The sequence below is a fragment of the Hyperoodon ampullatus genome (assembly GCF_949752795.1).
Source record: "Hyperoodon ampullatus genome assembly, chromosome: X".
In the NCBI taxonomy this organism is placed as follows: Eukaryota; Metazoa; Chordata; class Mammalia; order Artiodactyla; family Ziphiidae; genus Hyperoodon; species Hyperoodon ampullatus.
Genome location: NC_136913.1, coordinates 81,698,371 through 81,716,409, shown reverse-complemented (window position 1 = coordinate 81,716,409; position 18,039 = coordinate 81,698,371). Strand labels below are relative to the sequence as shown.

The following is an 18,039-nucleotide window of genomic DNA, read 5'->3' as shown; positions in this document are numbered from 1 at the left end:
ATACATATACATCTGTTCCCACATCCCTTCCCTCATGCATCTCCCTCCCTCCCACCCTCCCCATCCCACCCCTCCAGGCGGTCACAAAGCACCGAGCTGATCTCCCTGTGCTCTGCGGCTGCTTCCCACTATCTATCTACCTTACGTTTGGTAGAGTATGTATGTCCATGCCTCTCTTTCGCTTTGTCACAGCTTACCCTTCCCCCTCCCCATATCCTCAAGTCCATTCTCAAGTAGGTCTGTGTCTTTATTCCCGTTTTACCCCTAGGTTCTTCATGACATTTCTTTTTTTAGATTCCATATATATGTGTTAGCATACGGTATTTGTCTTTCTCTTTCTGACTTACTTCACTCTGTATGACAGACTCTAGGTCTATCCACCTCATTACAAATAGCTCAGTTTCGTTTCTTTTTATGGCTGAGTAATATTCCATTGTATACATGTGCCATATTTTCTTTATCCATTCATCCGATGATGGACACTTAGGTTGTTTCCAGCTCCGGGCTATTGTGAATAGAGCTGCAATGAACATTGTGGTACATGTCTCTTTTTGAATTATGGTTTTCTCAGGGTATATGCCTAGTAGTGGGATTGCTGGGTCATATGGTAGTTCTATTTTTAGTTTTTTAAGGAACCTCCATACCGTTCTCCATAGTGGCTGTACCAATTCACATTCCCACCAGCAGTGCAAGAGTGTTCCCTTTTCTCCACACCCTCTCCAGCATTTATTGTTTCTAGATTTCTTGATGATGGCCATTCTGACTGGTGTGAGATGATATCTCATTGTAGTTTTGATTTGCATTTCTCTAATGATTAATGATGTTGAGCATTCTTTCATGTGTTTGTTGGCAGTCTGTATATCTTCTTTGGAGAAATGCCTATTTAAGTCTTCTGCCCATTTATGGATTGAGTTGTTTGTTTTTTTGCTATTGAGCTGCATGAGCTGTTTATAAACTTTGGAGATTAATCCTTTGTCAGTTGCTTTATTTGCAAATATTTTCTCCCATTCTGAGGGTTGTCTTTTGGTCTTGTTTATGGTTTCCTTTGCTGTGCAAAAGCTTTGAAGTTTCATTAGGTCCCAATTGTTTAACTTTGTTTTTATTTCCATTTCTCTAGGAGGTGGGTCAAAAAGGATCTTGCTGTGATTTATGTCCTAGAGTGTTCTACCTATGTTTTCCTCTAAGAGTTTGATAGTTTCTGGCCTTACATTTAGGTCTTTAATCCATTTTGAGCTTATTTTTGTGTATGGTGTTAGGGAATGATCTAATCTCAAACTTTTACATGTCCCTGTCCAGTTTTCCCAGCACCACTTATTGAAGAGGCTGTCCTTTCTCCACTGTACATTCCTGCCTCCTTTATCAAAGATAAGTTGGCCATATGTGTGTGGGTTTATCTCTGGGCTTTCTATCCTGATCCACTGATCTATCTTTCTGTTTTTATGCCAGTACCACACTGTCTTAATTACTGTAGCTTTGTAGTATAGTCTGAAGTCAGGGAGCCTGATTCCCCCAGCTCCGTTTTTCGTTCTCAAGATTGTTTTGGCTATTCGGGGTCTTTTGTTTTTCCAAACAAATTTGGATTTTTTTTGCTCTAGTTCTGGGAAAAATGCCAGTGGTAGTTTGATAGGGATTGCATTGAATCTGTAGATTGCTTTGGGTAGTAGAGTCATTTTCACAATATTGATTCTTCCAACCCAGGAGCATGGTATATCTCTCCATCTATTTGTATCCTCTTTAATTTCTTTCATCAGTGTCTTATAATTTTCTGCATACAGGTCTTTTGTCTCCTTAGGTATGTTTATTCCTAGATATTTTATTCTTCTTGTTGCAATGGTAAATGGGAGTGTTTTCTTGATTTCATTTTCAGATTTTTCATCATTAGTGTACAGGAATGCCGGAGATTTCTGTACATTAATTTTGTATCCTGCTACTTTACCAAATTCATTGATTAGCTCTAGTAGTTTTCCGGTCGCATCTTTAGTATTCTCTATGTATAGTATCATGTCATCTGCAAACAGTGACAGCTTTACTTCTTCTTTTCCAATTTGGATTCCTTTTATTTCCTTTTCTTCTCTGATTGCTGCGGCTAAAACTTCCAAAACTATGTTGAATAAGAGTGGTGAGAGTGGGCAGCCCTGTCTTGTTCCTGATCTTAGTGGAAATGGTTTCAGTTTTTCACCATTGAGGACAATGTTGGCTGTGGGTTTGTCATATATGGCCTTTATTATGTTGAGGAAAGTTCCCTCTATGCCTACTTTTTGCACGGTTTTTATCATAAATGGGTGTTGAATTTTGTCGAAAGCTTTCTCTGCATCTATCGAGATGATCATATGGTTTTTCTCCTTCAACTTGTTAATATGGTGTATCACATTTATTGATTTGTGTATATTGAAGAATCCTTGCATTCCTGGAATAAACCCCACTTGATCATGGTGTATGATCCTTTTAATGTGCTGTTGGATTCTGTTTGCTAGTATTTTTTTGAGGAGTTTTGCATCTATGTTCATCAGTGATATTGGCCTGTAGTTTTCTTTCTTTGTGACATCCTTGCCTGGTTTTGGTATCAAGGTGATGGTGGCCTCGCAGAATGATTTTGGGAGTGTTCCTTCCTCTGAAATTGTTTGGAAGAGTTTGAGAAGGATGGGTGTTAGCTCTTCTCTAAATGTTTGATAGAATTCGCCTGTGAAGCAATCTGGTCCTGGGCTTTTGTTTAATGGAAGATTTTTAATCACAGTTTCAATTTCAGTGCTTGTGATTGGTCTATTCATATTTTCTATTTCTTCCTGAGTCAGTCTTGGCAGGTTGTGCATTTCTAAGAATTTGTCCATTTCTTCCAGGTTGTCCATTTTATTGGCATAGAGTTGCTTGTAGTAATCTCTCATGATCTTTTGTATTTCTGCAGTGTCAGTTGTTACTTCCCCTTTTTCATTTCTAATACTATTGATTTGAGTCTTCTCCCTTCTTTCCTTGATGAGTCTGGCTAATGGTTTGTCAATTTTGTTTATCTTCTCAAAGAACCAGCTTTTAGTTTGTTTGATCTTTGCTATCGTTTCCTTCATCTCTTTTTCATTTATTTCTGATCTGATCTTTATGATTTCTTTCCTTCTGCTAACTTAGGGGGTTTTTTGTTCTTCTTTCTCTAATTGCTTTCGGTGCAGGGTCAGGTTGTTTACTCGAAATGTTTCCTGTTTCTTAAGGTGGGATTGTATTGCTATAAACTTCCCCCTTAGACTTGCTTTTGCTGCGTCCCATAGGTTTTGGGTCGTCGTGTCTCCATTGTCATTTGTTTCTAGGTATTTTTTAATTTCCTCTTTGATTTCTTCAGAGATCACTTCATTATTGAGTAGTATATTGTTTAGCCTCCATGTGTTTGTATTTTTTACAGATCTTTTCCTGTAATTGATGTCTAGTCTCATAGCATTGTGGTCGGAAAAGATACTTGATACTATTTCAATTTTCTTAAATTTACCAAGGCTTGATTTGTGACCCAAGATATGATCTATCCTGGAGAATGTTCCATGAGCTCTTGAGAAAAATGTGTATTCTGTTGTTTTTGGATGGAATGTCCTATAAATATCCATTAATTCCATCTTGTTTAATGTATCATTTAAAGCTTGTTTTTCCTTATTTATTTTCATTTTGGATGATCTGTCCATTGGTGAAAGTGGGGTGTTAAAGTCCCCTACTATGATTGTGTTACTGTCGATTTCCCCTTTTATGGCTGTTAGTATTTGCCTTATGTATTGAGCTGCCCCTATGTTGGGTGCATAAATATTTACAATTGTTATATCTTCTTCTTGGATCGATCCCTTTATCATTATGTAGTGTCCTTCTTTGTCTCTTCCAATAGTCTTTATTTTAAAGTCTATTTTGTCTGATATAAGAATTGCTACTCCAGCTTTCTTTTGATTCCCATTTGCATGGAATATCTTTTTCCATCCCCTTGCTTTCAATCTGTATGTGTCTCTAGGTCTGAAGTGGGTCTCTTGTAGACAGCATATATATGGGTCTTGTTTTTGTATCCATTCAGCCAATCTGTGTCTTTTGGTGGGAGCATTTAGTCCATTTACATTTAAGGTAATTATTGATATGTATGTTCCTATTCCCATTTCCTTAATTGCTTTGGGTTCGTTATTGTAGGTATATTCCTTCTGTTGTGTTTCTTGCCTAGAGAAGTTCCTTTAGCATTTGTTGTAAAGCTGGTTTGGTGGTGCTGAACTCTCTCAGCTTTTGCTTGTCTGTAAAGGTTTTAATTTCTCCATCAAATCCGAATGAGATCCTTGCTGAGTAGAGTAATCTTGGTTGCAGGTTTCTCTCCTTGATCACTTTAATTATGTCCTGCCACTCCCTTCTGGCTTGTAGAGTTTCTGCTGAGAGACCAGCTGTTAACCTGATGGGGATTCCCTTGTGTGTTATTTGTTGTTTTTCCCTTGCTGATTTTAATATGATTTCTTTGTGTTTAATTTTTGACAGTTTGATTAATATGTGTCTTGGTGTATTTCTCCTTGGATTTATTCTGTATGGGACTCTTTGTGCCTCCTGGACTTGATTAACTATTTCCTTTCCCATATTAGGGAAGTTTTCAAGTATAATCTCTTCAAATATTTTCTCAGTCCCTTTCTTTTTCTCTTCTTCTTCTGGAACCCCTATAATTCAAATGTTGATGCATTTAATGTTGTCCCAGAGGTCTCTGAGACTGTCCTCTGTTCTTTTCATTCTTTTTTCTTTATTTTGCTCTGCAGCAGTTATTTCCACTATTTTATCTTCCACCTCACTTATCCGTTCTTCTGCCTCAGTTATTCTGCTATTGATCCCATCTAGAGTATTTTTCATTTCATTTATTGTGTTTTTAATCGATGCTTGATTCATCTTTAGTTCTTCTAGGTCCTTGTTAACTGTTTCTTGCATTTTGTCTATTCTATTTCCAAGTTTTTGGATCTGGGAAATAGAATCTTGGATCAGCTTTACTATCATTATTCTGAATTCTTTTTCAGGTATACTGCCTATTACCTCTTCATTTGTTAGGTCTGGTAGGTTTTTATCTTGCTCCTTCACCTGCTGTGTGTTTTTCTGTGTTCTCATTTTGCTTATGTTACTGTGTTTGGGGTCTCCTTTTTGCAGGCTGCAGATTCGTAGTTCCCGTTGTTTTTTTGTCTGTCCTCAGTGGCTAAGGTTGTTTCAGTAGGTTGTGTAGGCTTCCTGGTGGGGGGGACTAATGCCTGTGTTCTGGTGGTTGAGGCTCGATCTTGTCTTTCTGGTGGACAGGTCCACGTCTGGTGGTGTGTTTTGGGGTACCTATGGCCTTATTATGTTTTTAGGTAGCCTCTCTGCTAATGGGTTGAGTTGTGTTCCTGCCTTGCTAGTTGCTTGGCATAGGGTGACCAGCACTGTAGCTTGCTGGTCGTTGACTGAAGCTGGGTGCTGGTGTTGAGATGGAGATCCCTGGGAGATTTTTGCTGCTTGATATTATGTGGAGCTGGGAGTTCTCTTGTGGACCCGTGTCCTGAAGTTGGCTCTCCCACTTCAGAGGCACAGCACTGACTCCTGGCTGCAGCACCAAGAGCCTTTCATCCACCCGGCTCAGAATAACAGGGAGAAAAAGTAGAAAGAAAGAATTAGTAGAAGAAAGAAAGAGAGAGGGAAAGAAATGAAGAAGGGAAGAAAGGAAGGAAGGAAGGAAGAAAGAAAGAAAGGAGCGAGCGAGGGAGGAAGGATGGAAAGAAAGAAGGAAAGAAAGGAGGGAGGGAGGGAGGAATGAAAGCAAAAGGAAGAGTGAATGGAAGAAGGGATGGAGGGAGGGAGGAAGGAAAGAAAGAAAGAAAGACAGGAGGGAGGGAGGGAGGGAGGAAAGAAAAAGGAAGAAGGAAAGGAGGAGCAGAGGGAGGGAGGGAGGAAGGGAAGGTAGGAAAAAAAGAAAGAGCAGGTAAAGTAAAATAGAATAAAGTATGAAATATAGTAGTGTTATTAAAATTAAAAAGTAATTATTGAAAAAAACATGGACCGATAGAACCCTGGGACATATGGTGGAAGCAAAGCTATACAGAGAGAATCTTACACAGAAGATTACACATACACATTCACAAAAAGAGAGCAGGGGGAAAAATAAAAAATCTTGCTCTCCAAGTCCACCTCCTCGATTTGGGATAATTCATTGTAAAAAGAGGAAAAGGGCGAGAAGTCTGAAATCTTGCTAAGTCCACCTCCTTAATTTGGGATAATTCCTTGTAAAAAGAGGAAAAAGGGGGGAAAGTCTTAAATCTTGTCCTCAAAGACCACTTCCTCGATTTGGGATGATTCGCTGTCCATTCATGCACTCCACATATGCAGGGCACATCCAATTGACCGTGGAGCTTTAATCCGCTGCCTCCGAGGCTGCACAGAGAGATTTCCCTGTCTCTGCTCTCACAACTCCAGGGTCTCAGCCTTTGACCTGGCCCCACCTCTGCACGTAGGTCGCCGCAGGGCGTCCATTCTTCGCTCAGACAGGACGGGTTTAAAGGAGCCGCTGATTTGGGGTCTCTGTTTCACTCAGGCAGAGGGGAGGTAGGGGCGCGCAGTGTGGGGCGGGCCTGCGTCGGCAGAGGCCGGCGTGACGTTGCAGCAGCCCGTGGCGCTCCGTGAGCTTTCCCGGGAAAGCCGTCCCCGGGTCCCGGGACCCCAGCAGTGGCGGGGTGCACAGGCCCCCCAGAAGGCGAGGCCGACAGTGACCCGCGCTGGCACACAGACCCCGCGGCGGCGGCGGCGGCGGAAGCGGCAGCAGCAACCCCAGCGTCCCACGCCCGTCTCCGAGGTCCGCGCCTTACCCGCGGCTCGCGCCTGTCTCCAGCGCTTCCCCAAGCAGCCCTCTTAATGCCCTCTCCTCGCGCACCAGGAAACAAAATTGAAAAAAGTCTCTTGCCTCTTTGGTAGCTCCAGACCCTTTCCCCGGACTCCCTCCGGGCTAGCCATGGTGCACTAACCCCTTCAGGCTCTCTTCCTGCCGCCAGCCCCAGTCCTCTCCCTGCGCTCCGACTGAAACCCGATACCCGAGCCTCAGCTCCCAGCCCCGCCCTCCCTGGCGGCCGAGCAGACAAGCCTCTCGGGCTTGTGTGTGCCTGAGGGCACCGATCCTCTGTGCTGGAATCTCTCCGCTTTGCCCTCCGTACCCCTGTGGCTGTGGTCTCCTCTGCTACTCCGAAGCTTTCCCCCTCCGCCACCTGCAGTCTCCGCCCGCGAAGGGGCTTCTAGTGTGTGGAAACCTTCCCTCCTTCACGGCTCCCTCCCACTGGTGCAGGTCCCGTCCCTATCCTATTGTCTCTGTTTATTCTTTTTTTCTTTTGCCCTATCCAGGTATGTGGGGAGTTTCTTGCCTTTTGGGGGGTCTGAGGTCTTCTGTCAGCGTTCAGTAGGTGTTCTGTAGGAGTTGTTCCACGTGTAGATGAATTTCTGATGTATCTGTGGGGAGGAAGGTGATCTCCGTGTCTTACTCTTCCGCCATCTTCCTCCGGGTCCCCCATAGATTTTTGAGTGGCAGGAAAGTAGACAATAACTAAGGACCAAATCATGAATACATTCTCAGCATGAAGCTGATATTTAAAATATATTTTTCAGCTAAAACTCAGCAGTCCTGATAAAGGATTAACGTTAATGATGGTGAAGAAAAGAAAATCAAAAGCAACATATTAATTTTTTTATAGGGACTAAGCCTTCTCTTTTCCTCATCAACCACAACTTTATGGTAATCAAAAGACTGTTTTTTCTCTCTATTTTTAAATTAATAGGCTGGGTTTTTTTTTTAGCAGTTTTGGGTTTAAAGAAAAATTGAGAAGAAAGTTCAGAGAGTTTCTGAATGACATCAGCAAGACGGTAGAATAGGAAGCCTGGGCCTGGATCCTCTTTCCTTCCACAAACACACCAATTGAACAGCAATTAATGGACAAACTCCCTTTGTGATAAGTCTAGGACCTACTTGAGAGGTTCCTGAATCCTGGATGAGCATGAAACTACCAAGAGCAAAGCCAGTAGTAGAACTTTAGACACTTTCTTGTCATAATCTCCAGTCCTATCACAATGTCATTTAACCAGGAGTTAACTCCTCAGGTGCGAGCTTCTCCCTGGGGGGAAAGAGGGGGATTGCATGTCCAATGTCTTAACTTTTCCATGGTCAACCAAGAGGAATGGCTTCTATCTGGCCTGTCTCAGAATACTGAGGTGGCCTTGCTTAATCTAGTCATGTGGGGCCTGTAAGAACAGATAAAGTTGGGTTGGTAGTCACCATAGCACTATAGACCCTCCCTTTAGCTCAGCACGGAGTGAACAGACAAAAATCCTAGCTCCAAGCTCCTCTGTGAGGAGAAATAAAAGGGGACCACACATCCAATGCCCAAGCCACAGCATAATAGCTCCTCTTCTAATTCAACATAGAGCAAACAGACAAAAAGCTCAGCTCATAGTTTCTCCCTGAGAAAGAGGTAGACCACAAATTGAGCACCCCAAATTTTCTGAGAATTGCCTAGAGGACTAGCTTCTCTCTAGCCTGTCTCAAAACACTAAAGGGATCCAGTATAATCCAGCTGCCTGTGGGCCAGTGAAAGAAGTTTAACGTAACACTCAACAAGTCACCATGGACATTTATCCCAGATCAATGAAGAGCAAATGGGCAAAACAAACAAACAAACAAAAAACCAAATTCCAGCTTCTCCCTGGGGAGGAAAAGAATTGAACAAAGTATCCAACAATCCAACATCTTTGGAGGATGCCTGAGGAAGTGGCCGTAGTCTCACTTGTCATGGAGTGCTGAGGGGACCCAGCATACTCTAGATGCCTACTGGCTGATAAGAACAAAGAAAGCAAGCTGATTGGTGAGGGTGCTCTTCTGTATAAGGCCAATACATGAGGAAAGGAAAAAAATAATGGCTGTGTTTTTTAATGTGCAGCACCAGTACAGAGAGTTAAGAAAGATGATGAAATGGCAAAATATGATCCAAACAAAGTAACAAGATAAATCTCCAGAAACTGACTCTAATGAAATGGAGACATATAATTTACTTGACAGATAATTCAAAATAAGTATCAAAAATGCTCATCGAGGTAAGGAGAACAATGCATGAACAAAGTGAAAAGTTCAACAAACAGATAGTAAATTTTAAAAGTACCGAACAGAATTCATGAAGCTGAAAAATACAATAACCGAACTTAAAAACAAATAAACAAGAACAACAACAACAACAACAAACAAAAAACACTAGAGAGCGTAACAAAACACTAGATCCAGCAGAAAAAACAATTAATGAAATTGAAGACAAGCCATTGGAAATTATACAGTCAAAGGAGCAAAAAGTAAAAGAATGATAAAGGGTGTAGAAAGTGGAAGAAGCATACGGAACTAATATATACATTATGGCAGTCTCAGAAAGAGAAAAGAGAGAAAAAGGACCAGAAAGAGTATTCAAAAAATAATGAGAAAAAAAAACCAGTGAGATTTATCTCTGGTATGTACAGCTGTATCAGCATTCAAAAATCAATTAATGTAACCCAATGGAGTTATATAATATAATATCAATAGAGTAAAAAAGAAAAACCACATAATTATATCAATAGATGTAGAAAAAGCATTTGACAAAACTTAGCACCCATTCATGATAAAAACTCTCAGTAAACTAGGAATAGAGGGGCACTTCCTCAACTTAATAAATAATGTCTACACAAAACCTACAGTTAACATCATACTGAATGGTGAGAAGCTTGATTTTTTTTTTTACAAAGATCAGAGACAAGGCAAAGATGTCTCCATCATTGCTTTTCAATATCATATAGGAATACCTTGCTAATGTAATAGGAAAAGGAAAAGAAAATAAATATATATATATATTGGGAGGGAAGAAATAAAACTGGCTTTGTGGATAGGGGGAAGATGGCAGAAGAGTAAGATGCGGAGATCACCATCCTCCCCACAGATACACCAGAAATTCATCTACACGTGGAACAACTCCTACAGAACACCTACTGAACACTGGCAGAAGACCTCCGACACCCCAAAAGGCAAAAAATACTCCCCACGTACCTGGGAAGGGCAAAAGAAAAAAGAATAAACAGAGAAAAAAGGATAGGGATGGGACCTGCACAAGTGGGAGGGAGACGTGAAGGAGGAAAGGTTTCCACACACTAGGAAGCCACTTCACGGGCAGAGAATGCAGGTGGCGGAGGGGAAAAGCTTCAGAGTAGTGGAGGAAAGCACAACAACAGGGGTGCAGAGGGCAAAGCAGAGAGATTCCTTCACAGAAGATCGGTGCGGACCGGCACTCACCAGCCCAAGAGGCTTGTCTGCTCAGCTGCCAGGGTGGGCGGGTCTGGGAGCTGAGGCTCTGGCTTTGGTCGGAGCGCAGGGAGAGGACTGGGGTTGTTGGTGTGAACACAGCCTGAAGGGGTTAGTGTGCCACGGCTGGCCAGGAGGGAGTCCGGAAAAACTCTGGACCTGCCGAAAAGGCAAGAGACGTTTCTTCCCTCTTTGTTACCTGGTGCATAAGAAGAGGGGATTAAGAGCGCTGCTTAAAGGAGCTCCAGAGATGGGCGTGAGCCACGGCTAAAAGCGCGGAACCCAGAGACGGGTGTGGGACGCTGGGGCTGCTGTAGCTGCTGCCAAGAGACGTGTGTGCGACCGCAGCTCACTGTCCATGTCCCCTTTCCGGTGGGCCTGTGCAGCCTGCCACTGCCGGGGTCCCGGGATCCAAGGACGGCTTCCCCAGGAGAGCGCACAGCACGCCTTGGGCTGGTGCAATGTCACGCTGGCCTCTGCCACCACAGGCTCGCCCTGCGCTCCGTACCCCTCCCTCCCCCCGGCCTGAGTGAGGCAGAGTCCCCGAAGCGGCTTCTCCTTTAACCCCGCCCTGTCTGAGTGATGAACAGACGCCCTCCAGTGATCTACAGGCAGAGGCGGGGCCAAACCCAAATCTGAGACCCGGGAGCTGTGAGAAAAAAGAAGAGAAAGGGAAATCTCTCCCAGCAGTCTCAGAAGCAGCAGATTAAAGATCCACAATCACCATGATGTACCATGCATCTGTGGAATACATGAATAGACAACAAATCATCCCAAATTGAGGAGGTGGACTTTGAGAACAAGAGTTATGATTTTTCCCCTTTTCCTCTTTTTGTGAATGGGTATGTGTATGCTTCTGTGTGAGATTTTCTCTGTATAGATTTGCTTCCAACATCTGTCCCAGGGTTCTATCCTTCAGGGGTTTTTTTGTATTTTTTAATAATTATTTTTTATTTAATAACTTTATTATATTTTAACATACTTTATTCTATTTTACTTAATTTTCTCTCTTTCTTTTTACCTACCATCCCTCCTTCCTCCCTCCCTCCTTTCTTTTTTCTTTCTTTCTTTCTTTCTTTCTTTCTACTTTTACTAATTCTTTCTTTCTACTTTTTCTCCCTTTTATTCTGAGCTGTGTGGATGAAAGGCTCTTGGTGCTGCAGCCAGGAGTCAGTGCTCTGACTCTGAGGTGGGAGAGACAATTTCAGGACACTGGTCCACAAGAGACTTCCCAGCTACACATAATATAAAACAGTGAAAATGTCCCAGAGATCTCCATCTAAACAACAGCACCCAGGTTCACTCAATGACCAGCAAGCTACAGGGATGGACACCCTATGTCAAACAACTAGAAAGACAGGAACACAACCACGTCCATTAACAGAGAGGCTGCCTAAAATTATAATAAGGCCACAGACACCCCAAAACACTTCACCAGACATGGACATGTCCACCAGAAAGACAAGATCCACACTCATCCACCAGAACACAGGCACTAGTCCCCTCTAACAGGAAGCCTACACAACCCACTGAACCAACATTAGCCACTGGGGAGAGACAAAAAAAAAAAAAAAAACAATTGGAACTACGAACCTGCAGCCAGCAAAAGGAGACCCCAAACACAGTAAGGTAAGCAAAATGAGAAGAAAGAAAAACACACAGCAAGGGAAGGAGCAAGATAAAAACCCACCAGACATAACAAAAGGAGAGGAAATAGGCAGTCTACCTGAAAAAGAATTCAGAATAATGATAATAAAGATAATCGAAAATCTTGGAAATAGAAGACAGAAAATGCAAGAAACAGTTAACATGGACCTAGAAGAACTAAAGGTGAATCAAGCAACGATGAGCAATACAATAAATGAAATTAAAAGTAAGCTAGATGGGATCAATAGCAGAATAACTGAGGAAGAATAACGGATAAGTGAACTGGAAGATAAAATAGTGGAAATAACTGCTGCAGAGCAGAATAAAGAAAAAAAGAATAAAAAGAACTGAGGACAGTCTCAGAGACCTCTGGGAAAACTTTAAACACACCAACATTAGAATTATAGGGGTTCCAGAAGAAGAAGAGAAAAAGAAAGGGACTGAGAAAATATTTGAAAAGATTATAGTTGAAAACTTCCCTAATATGGGAAAGGAAATAGTTAATCAAGTCCAGGAGGCACAGAGAGTCCCATACAGAATAAATCCAAGGTGAAATACGCCAAGACACATATTAAACAAAGTGTCAAAAGTTGAACACAAATAAAATATATTAAAAGCAGCAAGGGAAAAACAAGAAATAACACACAAGGGAATCCCCATAAGGTTAACAGCTGATCTTTCAGGAGAAACTCTACAAGCAAGAAGGGACTAGCTGAACATATTTAAAGTGATGAAGGAGAAAAATCTGCAACCAAGATTACTCTAAGCAGCAATGATCTCATTCGGATTTGATGGAGAAATTAAAAACTTTATGGACAAGCAAAAGCTGAGAGAGTTCAGTATCACCAAACCAGCTTTACAACAAATGCTAAAGGAACTTCTCTAGGCAAGAAACACAACAGAAGGAAAATACCTACAATAACGAACCCAAAGCAATTAAGAAAATGGGAATAGGAACATACATATTGATAATTACATTAAATGTAAATGGACTGAATGCTCCCACCAAAAGACACAGATTGGCTGAATGGATACAAAAACAATACCCATATACATGCTGTCTAAAAGAGAACAACTTCAGACCTAGAGACACATACAGACTGAAAGTAAGGGGATGGAAAAAGATATTCCATGCAAATGGAAATCAAAAGAAAGCTGGAGTAGCAATTATCATATCAGACAAAGTCATCTTTAAAATAAAGACTATTGGAAGAGACAAAGAAGGAAACTACATAATGGTCAAGGGATTGATCAAAGAAAAACATATAACAATTGTAAATATTTATGCACCCAACATAGGAGCACCTCAATACCTAAGGCAAATACGGACAGCCATAAAAGGAGAAATCAACAGTAACACATTCATGGTAGGGGAATTTAACACCCCACTTTCACCAATGGACAGATCATTGAAAATGAAAATAAATAAGAAAACACAAGCTTTAAATGATACACTAAACAAGATGGACTTAGTTGATATTTATAGGACATTCCATCCAAAAACAACAGAATACACATTTTTCTCAAGTGCTCATGGAACATTCTCCAGGATAGATCATATCTTGGGTCACAAATCAAGCCTTGGTAAATTTAAGAAAACTGAAATTGTATCAAGTATCTTCTCTGACCACAACGCTATGAGACTAGATATCAATTACAGGAAAAGATCTGTAAAAAATGCAAACACATGGAGGCTAAACAATACACTACTTAATAACGAAGTAATCACTGAAGAAATCAAAGAGGAAATCATAAAACACCTAGAAACAAATGACAATGGAAACAAGACGACCCAAAAGCTGTGAGATGCAGCAAAAGCACTTCTATGTGGGAAATTTATAGCAATATAATCCCACCTTAAGAAACAGGAAACATCTCGAGTAAACAACCTGACCTTGCACCTAAAGCAATTAGAGAAAGAAGAACAGAAAACCCCCAAAGTTAGCAGAAGGAAAGAAATCATAAAAATCAGATCAGAAATAAATGAAAAAGAAATGAAGGAAACAATAGCAAAGATCAAAAAAACTAAAAGCTGGTTCTTTGAGAGGATAAACAAAATTGATAAGCCACTAGCCAGACTCATCAAAAAACAGGGAGAAGACTGAAATCAATAGAATTAGAAATGAAAAAGGAGAAGTAGCAAATAACAATGCAGAAATACAAAAGATCATGAGAGATTACTATAAGCAACTCTATGCCAATAAAATGGACAACCTGGAAGAAATGGACAAATTCTTAGAAATGCACAAACTGCCAAGACTGAATCAGGAAGGAATAGAAAATATGAACAGACCAATCACAAGCACTGAAATTGAAACTGTGATTAAAAATCTTTCAACAAAAAAAAAAAAGCCCAGGACCAGTCTTCACAGGCGAATTCTTTCAGATATTTAGAGAAGAGATAACACCTATCCTTCTCAAATTCTTCCAAAATATAGCAGAGTGAGGAACACTTCCAAACTCATTCAATGATGCCACCATCACCTTGATACCAAAATCAGGCAAGGATGTCACAAAGAAAGAAAAATACAGGCCAATATCACTGATGAACATAGATGCAAAAATCCTCAACAAAATACTAGCAAATAGAATCCAACAGCACATTAAAAGGATCATACAGCATAACCAAGTGGGGTTTATTCCAGGAATGCAAGGATTCTTCAACATACGCAAATCAATCAACGTGATACACCATATTAACAAATTGAAGGAGAAAAAACATATGATCATCTCAATAGATGCAGAGAAAGCTTTCAACAAAATTCAACACCAATTTATGATAAAAACTCTGCAGAATGTAGGCACAGAGGGAACTTTCCTCAACATAATAAAGGCCATATATGACAAACCCACAGACAACATCATCCTCAATGGTTAAAAACAGAAACCTTTTTCACTAAGATCAGGAAAAAGAAAAGGCTGCCCACTCTCACCACTCTTATTCAACATAGTTTTGGAAGTTTTAGCCACAGCAATCAGAGAAGAAAAGGAAATAAAAGGAATCCAAATCGGAAAAGAAGAAGTAAAGCTGTCACTGTTTGCAGATGACATGATACTATACATAGAGAATCCTAAAGATGCTACCAGAAAACTACTAGAGCTAATCAATGAATTTGGTAAAGTAGCAGGATACAAAATGAATGCACAGAAGTCTCTGGCATTCCTGTACACTAATGATGAAATATCTGAAAATGAAATCAAGAAAACCCTCCCATTTACCATTGCAACAAAAAGAATAAAATATCTAGCAATAAACCTACCTAAGGAGACAAAAGACCTGTATGCAGAAAATTATAAGACACTGATGAAAGAAAATAAATATGACACAAATAGTTGGAGAGATATACCATGTTCCTGGATTGGAAGAATCAATATTTTGAAAATGACTCTACTACCCAAAGCAATCTACAGATTCAATGCAATCCCTATCAAACTACCACTGTCATTTTTCACAGAACTAGAGCAAAAAATTTCACAATTTGTATGGAAACACAAAAGACCCTGAATAGCCAAAGCAATCTTGAGAACGAAAAACAGAGCTGAAGGAATCAGGCTCCCTGACTTCAGACTATACTACAAAGCTACAGTAATCAAGACAATATGGTACTTGCAGAAAAACAGAAAGATAGATCAATGGAATAGGATAGAAAGCCCAGAGATAAACCCACGCACATATGGTCACCTTATCTTTGATAAATGAGACAGGAATGTACAGTGGAGATAGCACCACTTCAATAAGTGGTGCTGGGAAAACTGGACAGGGACATGTAAAAGTATGAGATTAGATCACTCCCTAACACCATACACAAAAATAAGCTCAAAATGGATTCAAACCTAAATGTAAGGCCAGAAACTATCAAACTCTTAGAAGAAAACATAGGTAGAACACTCTATGACATAAATCACAGAAAGATCCTTTTTGACCCACCTCCTAGAGAAATGGAAATAAAAACAAAAGTAAACAAATGGGACCTAATGAAACTTCAAAGCTTTTGCACAGCAAAGGATACCATAAACAAGACCAAAAGACAACCTTCAGAATGGGAGAATATATTTGCCAATGAAGCAACTGACAAAGGGTTAATGTCCAAAATTTATAAGCAGCTCATGCAGCTCAATAGGAAAAAAACAAACAACCCAATCCAAAAGTGGGCAGAACACCTAAATAGACATTTCTCCACAGAAGATATACAGACTGCCAACAAACACATGAAAGAATGCTCAACATCATTAATCATTAGGGAAATGCAAATCAAATCTACAATGAGATATCATCTCACACTTGTCAGAATGGCCATCAACAAAAAATCTAGATCCACCCCCTTCGCCATGAGGAGGAGGTGGAGGAGGAGGCGGCTCGGGGAGATCGAGCAGCCAGCTGGAGCACGGAGCGTGAGGGATCAGAGCTGCCTGCCCACGCGCCACCGCCTCCCCTCCGTAAGCAGTAGCCCGGGCCGGGGCCCGGCACCCAGCCCCAGCCCCTCCCTCTTCATCAGGCCGCGAGGACAGCGCACGCGAGCCCGGGAGAGGGAAAGCGAGCGAGCGAGTGCCGGGAGGAGGTGGCTGGACCGAGCGAGCGCCCGCGCATGTGGCGTGAGGGGAAGCTGCTGCCCACCCCCTTCGCCTTCCCTTCTCTCCCCCTCCCCGCTCCCCCCCGACCGAGGAGCAGCACCGTGTCGGCGCCGGCGGCCAAAGTCAGTAAAAAGAGCTCAACTCCAACCATGACAGGGCTGACGAGACCTCAGAAAAAGAACAGTAAGAAACAATTGAACATATTGATGAAGTACAAATGAAATAGACAGACTTAATGAACAAGCCAGTGAGGAGATTTTGAAAGTAGAACAGAAATATAACAAACTCCGCCAACCATTTTTTCAGAAGAGGTCGGAATTGATCGCCAAAATCCCAAATTTTTGGGTAACAACATTTGTTAACCATCCACAAGTGTCTGCACTGCTTGGGGAGGAGGATGAAGAGGTGCTGCATTATTTGACAAGAGTCGAAGTGACAAAATTTGAAGATATTAAATCAGGTTACAGAATAAATTTTTATTTTGATGAAAACCCTTACTTTGAAAATAAAATTCTCTCCAAAGAATTTCATCTGAATGAGAGTGGTGATCCATCTTCAAAGTCCACTGAAATCAAATGGAAATCCGGAAAGGATTTGACAAAATGTTCAAGTCAAACTCAGAATAAAGCCAGCAGGAAGAGACAGCATGAGGAACCAGAAAGCTTCTTCACCTAGTTTACTGATCATTCTGATGCAGGTGCAGATGAGTTAGGAGAAGTCATCAAAGATGATATTTGGCCAAATCCATTACAGTACTACTTGGTTCTGGACATGGATGATGAGGAAGGGTAGGGAGAAGAAGATGATGATGATGATGAAGAGGAAGAAGGATTGGAAGATACTGATGAAGAAGGGGATGAGGATGAAGGAAGATGAAGGAGAAGATGACTAATGGAACACTGATGGATTCCAACCTTCCTTTTAAAATTTTAAAATTTTCTCCAGTCCCTGGGAGCAAGTTGTAGTCTTTTTTTTTTTCTCCTTCTCCTCTTGTGCTCAGTGGCCCTGTTTTTGAGGTCTCTTTTCTCCTTTATACCATGGCTCACAACTTATTTTGGGGGGAAATACCTTGAGCAGAATTCAGTGGGAAAAGAATCTCTACCCGTTTCTGTTGCAAATTCATTTTTATCCCTTCCTGTCTCAACAAAAACTTTATGGAATCAACACCACCATGCTCCATGGGAAAAAAGAAAAACCTTCTGCTCCCTTAGCTCTGCTGGAAGCTGGAGGGTGCTAGGCCCCTGTGTAGTAGTGCATATAATTCTAGCTCTGTTCCTCCTTTCTCTGTATATTGGGCTCAGAGAGTACACTGTGTCTCTATGTGAATATGGACAGTTAGCATTTACCAACATGTATCTGTCTACTTTCTCTTGTTTAAAAAAAGAAAAAAGAAACTTAAAAAAATGGAGTTATAGAAGGTCAGCAAAGGGTGGGTTTGAGATGTTTGGGTGGGTTAAGTGGGCATTTTGACAACATGCCTTCTCCTTTGGCATGCTTAATTGTGATGTTTAACGGACATCCTTGCA

At 41.2% G+C, this 18,039-nt stretch overlaps 1 pseudogene across 1 annotated transcript; it reads left to right on the top strand.

Annotated features, from left to right (window-relative positions):
* The first annotated feature begins 16,231 nt into the window (after positions 1-16,231).
* On the top strand, positions 16,232-17,405 carry LOC307069742 (protein SET-like; annotated as a pseudogene). Its single transcript has 2 exons — positions 16,232-16,333; positions 16,438-17,405. The product of its transcript is annotated as a protein SET-like (transcript).
* The last annotated feature ends 634 nt before the right edge of the window (positions 17,406-18,039 follow it).